We start from the raw sequence: 9,399 nt of genomic DNA on the forward strand, positions 1-9,399 counted from the left end.
ACGTCATACGGAACCTCACGGCGACGGCGACGCTGACTGCAGAAATCCGCTTTGTGTGTCCATATAATTGCTATCGCAATAATAAGTTACGAAATATGCCAGCCTATAGAAGCACTGGCCTGCGTCTGACAAATATTTCAAGTCATCCCGTCTTATCGTGTAATGCTATCACATGACAAACCATTAAACATTTACACGTTATTTCTCGTTAATACATATATATGAACGCTCACCTTGAAGTTAAGGGGGCTGGATTGAGATGACATGAAGAGGAAAGCAATACAAGAGGCGGAGAAGGCAAAAATTTATTCTAAAAATAAACAAACAAATCAAGTCCAGGTACAAAAGATCACAGAATGTCTATAAGACCTGATTGACGTAAATACAACAGTAAGGCCTTCGGGGCTCGAACTGCGGTCCCAGGGCCCTAAACGTTGTTAGCCCGCATTTGTCACCATATATCAAGCAAAAGTTATGCTAGCATTAGACATCCTACAAATATTTGATCTTGCTCAGAGGAACGGTCACCTTCCAATGGTACCGGGTCACTGTGGCTTGACCGACAATGATCTAGCTGATGGGGAAGCAAGAACCGCTATTCCTACAGCCGTAGACGTAAGTATTCCTTACTTGCAAAGTGATGTAAACTCTTTGTTGACTAAGCTCATGCGAGACTGCACATGCAGCACACTACTGGGCTCAACCAGACCATCGGTACAGGCGCCTGCGGGAAATAGACTATTGCAGGGCGTTTCGCCTCCAAACTAAAGTCAAGCGATGCCAAGCAAGCATGCTTCACTGGATTCGCCTGGGCGTCACTTCACTCGACGCTATGCACATCTTATCGGCCGCGCGGCCCGAACTGTGAATGCTGTCAAGTGTCTGAGGCTCTCCAACATCTATTTTGCGACTGCCCTCTAAGTATCACAGCGGGAGACGCTGGCTTCGACGCTAGCAGGCATTGGCAGGCAAACATTGTCCGAAAGTACTATTTTGACCGCCATGTGTTACCGTATAGTATCACCAATAGCTACAAAGGCTGCTCTGGACTACTTGATGATCACCGGACTAGACGCAAGGCTTTAAGCAAACTACTGTATAAGTGTATACAGCTGGACAGAACCAAGGTAATGTTTGCAATCGCTTGGAGATACGCAGACTACGTTTTTTGCATTCCTCCCAATTAGATAATTAGTCTTAATTATTTAATCAATTTCTCAATTATTATAATTAGATGAAAAGTGTCAGTGAGATAATTGTAGAGCAACAGGAAAAACTCCCGATACAGTTTTCTGTTGCTCAATACGTGCTACATAAAAGTATTTTTCCTAGCGTGAAAGAAGCCCGTGAATACACGCAAAGTGCTTCGAGCGGCCATTCGCGCGGCAATTTTGCGTGTATTCGCGGGCTTCTTTCACGCTCGGAAAAACACTTCATGTATCACATATGGAGAAACAGAAAGCTGTATCGGTAGTTTTTGACGTTGCTCTACAATTTTATTGCTGACACTTGTCATCTAATTACAATAATTGACAAGTTGATCAATAAATAAGACTCATTGTGTAATTAGGAGGAAGGGAAACAACGTTACTTTGGTTCTGTACAGTACGTAGCATTTCCGTATTTTTTAATGTTTGGCCCAAGGTAAGTGAAACACCCTGTACATGCATCCCTTCTTCCTGTGCTCATCATCATCTTTCACCACTATTTTTTGTCCCCTTTCCTATTTTCCCATTTGCAGAGGCCAGATCTCAAGCCGACCTCAGTGCCTTTCTAATAAATCTCTCGCCTCTCCTCTCTTGCCAATCGCGCGGTGGTAAAGCGGCGACATTGACATAGCACGTGCTCAATGTCACCAGGTAGCGTGCCCCCGTTGCACGGCGGTGAACTGAATTGCCCAATTTAAAAAAAAAAAACTACTGCTGTAAGGCACAGGATGTCGTAACCAATGAAAGACGCCCTCAACGCACGTGCTTGTCCCGTCCCCGAGGGACACTCTAGATGAACTGCACTGAGGGTCGATGCGATAAAGAGTGGGGAGTACTGACAATCAGGGTCGGTCCAAAAAGCAACTTGCGTTCATCATCCGATGTGCGAGGCAAGCGCTCTGAGAATGACATATGTGTCGTGGATTTCCCGGAATGGGTGCCCTTGTCAATGGCGCCCGACTGGTCTGAAGTGGCAAGGCCCGCATACGAGTATAGCAGGGCTGGCGTAATCAGTTTTAACTTTTTTCGGAGTGTTGGACACGTACACGTCTTTATATTGAAAAATAATCAAATACGTTAGTATTTCGTTATCGGGATCAGATAGATAGATAGATAGATAGATAGATAGATAGATAGATAGATAGATAGATAGATAGATAGATAGATAGATAGATAGATAGATAGATAGATAGATAGATAGATAGATAGATAGATAGATAGATAGATAGATAGATAGATAGATAGATAGATAGATAGACCACTAGGAAGCATTGTTGTTGTTGTTGTTGTTGTTGTTGTTGTTGTTGTTGTTGTTGTTGTTGTTGTTGTTGTTGTTGTTGTTGTTGTTGTTGTTGTTGTTGTTGTTGTTGTTGTTGTTGTTGTTGTTGTTGTTGTTGTTGTTGTTGTTGTTGTTGTTGTTGTTGTTGTTGTTGTTGTTGTTGTTGTTGTTGTTGTTGTTGTTGTTGTTGTTGTTGTTGTGTTGTTGTTGTTGTTGTGAGATATAATTACGAAAACAATGCACACACACACACAGAGATTGGAGAGTCTTACGCGAACTGCCGCCTGGAGAAGAAACTTTGAACATTTATATTAATGCAAAGCTTACGCATGAGAAAGGCCGCAGGAATAAAAATAATGACGAAGAAACGAAGTTGCCGGCGGGAGATGACGCGCTCGAAGCCATGTTTTGCCGCCCTTTCATTGGAGCTGGGAAGGAGGGGGCCTCTGGACGGTCACAGGCGTCGGCCTAGTTCGGGCGTCATTTCGCGAGAACTTTGTGCACCGGGGCCTTGTCCGGGGGGCGAGACAGAAAGGGCCGAGCAATGCCCGTGGAGCCACTCTCTTCTGGTCGTTCGGTGAACATCTGCGAGGGTAATTTCAGCGCGCATGTTTTCGTTTATGGTCGAGCACTTTGGAAGGCAGGGAACGACTCTGGAACTGCTCGCACGCTGGCGGGCGAGCACCAGCGCACGGCACGGCGGCGACGGCGTGTACGGCTGCATTTGGCGCAGGCCTGGCCTCGCCAGCAAAAGGCGTCACCTCGTATTTCTTGCCAACTGAATGCCATTCTTGCCGAGAAATCGAGCACGACGCAAATGTCCCTGCCGGGAAGACTATACCGCTCATAATCACAAGTGTCATCAAAGTGCGCGACAAAAATATGACTAAAGCGAAGTAAAGGCGTTCTGTTTAAGTTTGGATTTCGGAGGTATACCAACAACGAAGAAGCTGGGCCAGGGAGAAATTATGCAGGGTTAAAGGCAGCAGTATAGCGATAAAGTTGACTATGATGCCGAGAGGCGAGCAAAGAAGAGACCAATAAGTGCCTCGTTGAAGCGGGGACGTGGACTTTTCTGCGGTGCCACCAAGGCGAACACTAGCAACCCTGACATCGTGACGACCTTGACAGCCCCTGAGGACTTCCTGTGGAAAGGGCTTGGCAGCTGCTCCGATGAGACCTGTTGTTTGCTTCAGGAGTAGACAGCACAGTGCACCTAAGAACACTAATATCTGGGAGCCCCAGAGTCGGTGCGCGAAAGCTTAAGCGAGAAGATTCGGCGACCTTGTATGCAGTGAGCAAGGTACGTTATGAGGTTTCCGTTATGTATTCACGGATTTCCAACACAGCTCTTCGGCAAAGAGGAGGGTTTCGGCACTTTGATTACGCTGCTTAATTTGGTGGTGTTTGTCTTTCATCAAAGACTACACCTCAGTGCATCGCGAGTTGTCACGGCCGCGATATTTAATGGGTCGATCTGGTGGCGCAGGGAATAGCCATACATTGTGGTGAAGCAGCTGAAGACAATTTTCTTTTTCTTTTTTTGCCTACCGACCGACCGACCCACATGTAGTGCACTACGACAACATTGTTCAGTTTAGCGGCGCTTGGTAGGATGTCCTGGCGAGGTAACGGATCGTTCATTCATAAGCAAGAACAAGCATTCACACCTGCGTTGCAGTTCTCGAGTGCCCCCGGTCGGTCTTCTTATAAACCGCTCTCAAGTCTCGGATGTACTGTCTCTCACAAATGTGTGCGAGCCAAAATTATGCGAAGGCAAAACTTATGCTCTGCAGGTATGAGGTACTCCTGCTTTTCATACAGCGGCCATCATATTCTAAGCAAGCCAGATTGGAAGAGAATGCGCTGATCACTGCGTCAAGATCGTCCGCCTCTGCTGCTAGCACTCTAGGCGATGCCATTTTGCGTTCTGCGCACGTTTTGCACTGGATATTTCACGAGCGGTGTTCAACACAAATGTCAGACAACCCCCTGCAATCGTGTCCTCCACACGCGTGTCGCGTCCCCAAGCATCTGCCTGCACAGAAAGCGCACGCCGTGACATCTTCTCTTGCCTCTTAAATTGTTATTTTTCTTTGCTTCTCGGTGCGACTGTCACCAGCTGGGCGTGTCGGCGGGCCTGAGCGCCGTCAATCACCCCAGCGCAAGCCTTCTAAGCCTTCTTTCCACGCAGCGCAGTGTCGCTGGACGATTGGCTTGGTGACCTATGGCCTCACGAGTGAGCAAGCTGTACCAGCTGTGGACGACGTGCGGACGGCGCTAAGAGGCTCACGCAATAACGACTTCAGCGAACGCTGCATCGCTATGCAGCTGTTCAAAACACGCACACACGCACAAGAAAGGCTGCGATGAAGGGAAGCGCTTAAACTAGCGCGGGACATCGTTATCGCGTTCCATTAAAACCTCCTCAACCGACAAGTCGTTGGCGTCACGTAAGGTTTCTTTTAGCGCGTTTATTTGGTTTGTACTGTTGCCGAAGCTGTATTAGAAAGGGTGCTACGCTATAATGGCAGTTTAAGATCCACGTTTTTTTATTATTTTTTTTTAGTCGAGAGCTGGATCACACACCATTTTGCTGTACTCTCCTGTAGTCGCTCGCTCCATAAAACGCTGCGCGTGGTACTAAGCGCGTTGTATTTGCTTTGATCTTATCGTTAGCTTCGCTCTTTTTTTCTCTCGCATGCAAAGATAACTTCCGCAGAACCACGCGTATGTCCTTGCCAGTGCCTGTCACTATACAGTGAAGGCACTCGCCTGAAACTCTCTGCCGCCGCTTTGTCATCGCTGTAGTAGACTGGTTGCTGATGTTATCATTTCGCTCACGCGACAAGGAGCAGTTGGCGCCATTTCCATGCGCCAACGTATTCGTGTACGGCGATGCTGGCTACCCGGATGCGTATCTTCTAACATGTTCACGTAGCCGCGGGCAAATCGTTGATTTGTAGAGTTTCATGTCCCAAAACTGCACAGGGCGCCACTCTTTCCATCATTCAGTCTCCCCATCCACTCTCCCAATCTAGGGTAGCGAACCTGGTGTCTCTCTGCCTGTTAGCATCCCTGTCTTTACAATTTCATGTCTGTCTGTCTGTCTGTCTGTCTGTCTGTCTGTCTGTCTGTCTGTCTGTCTGTCTGTCTGTCTGTCTGTCTGTCTGTCTGTCTGTCTGTCTGTCTGTCTGTCTGTCTGTCTTGTCTGTCTGTCCTGTCCTGTCTGCTCTGTCTGTCTGTCCTGTCTGTCTGTCCTGTCTGTCCTGTCTTGTCTCTTGTCTTCGTCTGACTGTCTGTCTGTCTTAATCCTGTCTTGTCTGTCCTGTCTGTCTTGCTTGTCTTGTCTGTGTCTGTCTTGTCTTGTCTGTCTGTCTGTCTGTCTGTCCTGTCTGTCTGTCTGTCCTGTCCTGTCTGTCTTGTCTGTCTTTTATTGTCATTGTCTTGTCTTTCATGTCTGCTCTGTCTGTCCTGTCTGGGTCGTAGTCTGTCTGTCTGTTGTCTGCTCTGTCCCTGTCTGTCCTGTCCTGTCTGGTCTGGCTGTCTGTCCTGTCGCTGTCTGTCCGTCTGTCTGTCTGTCTGCCTGTCCTGTCTGTCTGTCTGTCTGTCTGTCGTGTCTGTCCTGTCCTGTCCTGTCTGTCTGTCTCGTCTGTCTCGTCTGGTCTGTCCTGTCTGTCTGTCTGTCTGTCTGTCTGTCTGTCTGTCTGTCTGTCTGTCTGTCTGTCTGTCTGTCTGTCTGTCTGTCTGTCTGTCTGTCTGCTGGCTGGCTGGCTGGCTGGCTGGCTGGCTGGCTGGCTGGCTGGCTGGCTGGCTGGCTGGCTGGCTGGCTCTTTCTCTCTCTCTCTCTCTCTCTGACGGACTCGGTTATGGAGGGCTTCGAATTGACTACGACCGCCCTGGGTTCTTCCACTTGGGCTTTAATCAAAGTACACTAGCAATTTTACGTACCGCTTCCATCGGAATCCTGCCGCCACTACCGAGAATCGAGTCCACCACCGCCTGCTCATCAGCGGAACGCCATAGCCACCGAGTCGGGAGTCGAGAAATGTTACTCAAGTGCAGTGACTTCACTCGATGACGCAGTGCTGCTCTCCTCGATTCGGTCTGTGGAGTCGATGAGCACCGTGTTGGGCCTGGCGGTCCTTCGGGACAAAAGATGCCTCACCGACAGGCGTGCAATCGTAGAGTGCTGTTCACACTTCGTCGTTTCTCGAGGCCGGGGAGCGTCACCGTCACCTGGGACTAATGGACGAGCAATTAGACCCCAGGCTGCAATGAGAAATCGGTCTCGTGCGTCGCTAAAACGGCAGCGTCGCTCTTGGTGATGTTTCTGTGAAGCACTGGCACCCGCCCGGACTACGACGGGGCTCGATCGATGGTAGCTTCCGCGAAAGCCAGTCTCCTGATTGACAGGCGTGACCGTCTCGGAGAGGTCACTAATTCTTCCAAGGTGCCAACGTCAAGTATTTCCGTGGGAACAGCTTCGACGTTTGGTTCCCAAGGTGCCACCCGTTGCCTGGTATGCGGGGGCAATCGATGGGGGCCGAGAAGAACCACAGTGAAATCCCTCGACGAGTGAAAGGGGGAAATGAAGTGACAAAAAGCGGGGCTTGAGTGTTCTGTAGACGCTCGGAGATGTAAACGCTAGGACATGCAAAGACGTTAGCATGTAGATGGCTCCAAGAATCGTGGAGCCCTTCTTGTAAAATACCATGTACAGTTGAATATAAAATCCTTTTTCTGATCTCTCTGGACCTCTCCTTCTCTCGGTACCTGGCACGTACATAGAACCTTCATGGCCGCTCGGACCCTTCGACTTCGCAACAACCGTTGTGTCGAGGCACGCTTGCGAAATTGCCGCTGAGTTAAACTGGCCAACGCGAACATGTTTCCGTCGGCCCGATCAGAACCTGCGCTATAATGCACTGCTTCAGCCACACGCGCACCTTTCCGACTGCACATCTACCATAAAATAAAAAGAATGATCTGCAAGCAGTAAAATTTTTTTGGAAATCAGTTCCTGACCACGATACTAATGAGTGAGTGAGTGAGTGAAATAACATTTATTACAGGTCCGGCGAGGACGCGAACTCGTCGCGCACCCGGCTAGTCCCACGTCGGGACCGGCAGGTCTAGCCCACCGGCCCGGTCGCGGGCACGCCGGACAGCCAGGATTTGCTTGTCTAGAGCAGGGCTATGCAGAAGCGAGTCCCACTCATCCTTGCTGAACTTGGGGTATCTCGACCCGTACTCCCAGAGCATGTGTGCTAGAGTGGAGGTCTGCCCACAGGATGGGCAGGCATCGTCGCGATATACGTCAGGGTAAACTTCGTGCAGAACGGCCAGACATGGATATGTGCCGGTCTGTAAAAGTCTAAGCGAAACAGCTTGCGCCCTATTCAATTTGGGATGAGGGGGTGGAAAGACTCTTCTTCTGGACATGTAAAAAAATTTTGTCACCTCGTTGTGAGTAGCGGGAGCATGCCTGTGGCCGTAGGGGGGAGGGGTGTCGGCTCTCCTTACAGAGGAAGCGCGGTAGGTGAGGTCGCGCGCAGCCTCGTGAGCAGACTCATTGAGGTTCGGGGGAGCACCCTCGTCCGACCCTACGTGAGCGGGAAACCAGTGAATCGAATGATGCGTGAGAGCATCCGGATTGGAGACGCTAAGAAGACGAGCAGCCTGCTCGGCGATGCGACCCTTCTGAAAAGCCCTAACTGCCGTTTTGGAATCGCTGTAGATCTCAGACCCACGACCGTCTAGCAGGGCGAGGGCGATGGCGGCTTGCTCGGCGACTTCGGGGTCTGAAGTGCGAATTGAAGCGCTATTGGAAAGCTTGCCGCTGGAGTCGACCACGACGACGGCAAAGGTCTTTCCATCGCTGTACTCCGCGGCGTCGACGAAGCGTGCTCTGATGCCTTGTTGATATATCTGTTTCAGAATTGCTACTGCTTTCGCCTTGCGTCTGCCCTCGTTGTGGACGGGATGGACGTTTCGAGGCACGGGGGCCACTTCGAACTTGCCTCGAATGCACCTAGGGATCGGGGTACTGGTCCTCGAAGATACCACAGGAGGGTAACCCAGCTCTTCGAGGATGCTTTTACCTGCCTCTGTGGTGGTCAGGCGAGCGAGTTGCGCGTGTTCTTGGGCTTCGGCAATCTCCTCGGCGGTGTTGTGTACCCCCAGCTTGAGGAGATCTTCAGTATGGGTCCTAATGGGTAGCCCGAGAGCCCTTTTCACTACTTTGCGGATGAGAGCATTGAGCTTGTCTCGCTCCGCTCTGAGCCAGTTGTGCATAGAAATCGTGTACGTGAAGTGGCATAATACGAAGGCGTTGATAAGGGTGAGGAGATTGGCTTCCTTCATGCCTCTGTGTCTGTTTGCGATTCTGCGAACGAGGCGGAAGGCGTTGTCCGTCTTTGCGATGATCTTGCGGAGAGCCGTTCCATTCCCGCCGTTGAATTCGACAAACATGCCCAGGACCCGAATGACGTCGACCCTGGGTATCACCCCTCCATCACAAGTGTGAATACAGATGCTGCTTTCGGAGACTGGCTTCCAATCGTTGGGTCTTCTTCCCTTCTCTTTTCTGTAAAGCAGAAGCTCCGACTTGGCGGGGGAGCACCGAAGTCTGGTGGGGCGGAGATACTCCTCGATCACGTCGATCGCCTCCTGCATGGCTTCTTCGACTCTGCCCTCGCATCCCCCGGCGCACCAGATGGTAATGTCGTCGGCGTAGATGGTGTGCTTGACGTCCTCAACGCATGCCAACCTCTCGGAAATACCAATCATACAGATTTTAAATAGTGTGGGGGAGATTACGGCGCCCTGAGGAGTGCCCCGGGCTCCGAGGGGCACATCTTCGGAGCGGAAGTCTCCAATGCGAAGCTTGGCCTTGCTGTCCGTTAAAAA

Source organism: Dermacentor silvarum, chromosome 6 (assembly GCF_013339745.2).
Source record: "Dermacentor silvarum isolate Dsil-2018 chromosome 6, BIME_Dsil_1.4, whole genome shotgun sequence".
Lineage (NCBI taxonomy): Eukaryota > Metazoa > Arthropoda > Arachnida > Ixodida > Ixodidae > Dermacentor > Dermacentor silvarum.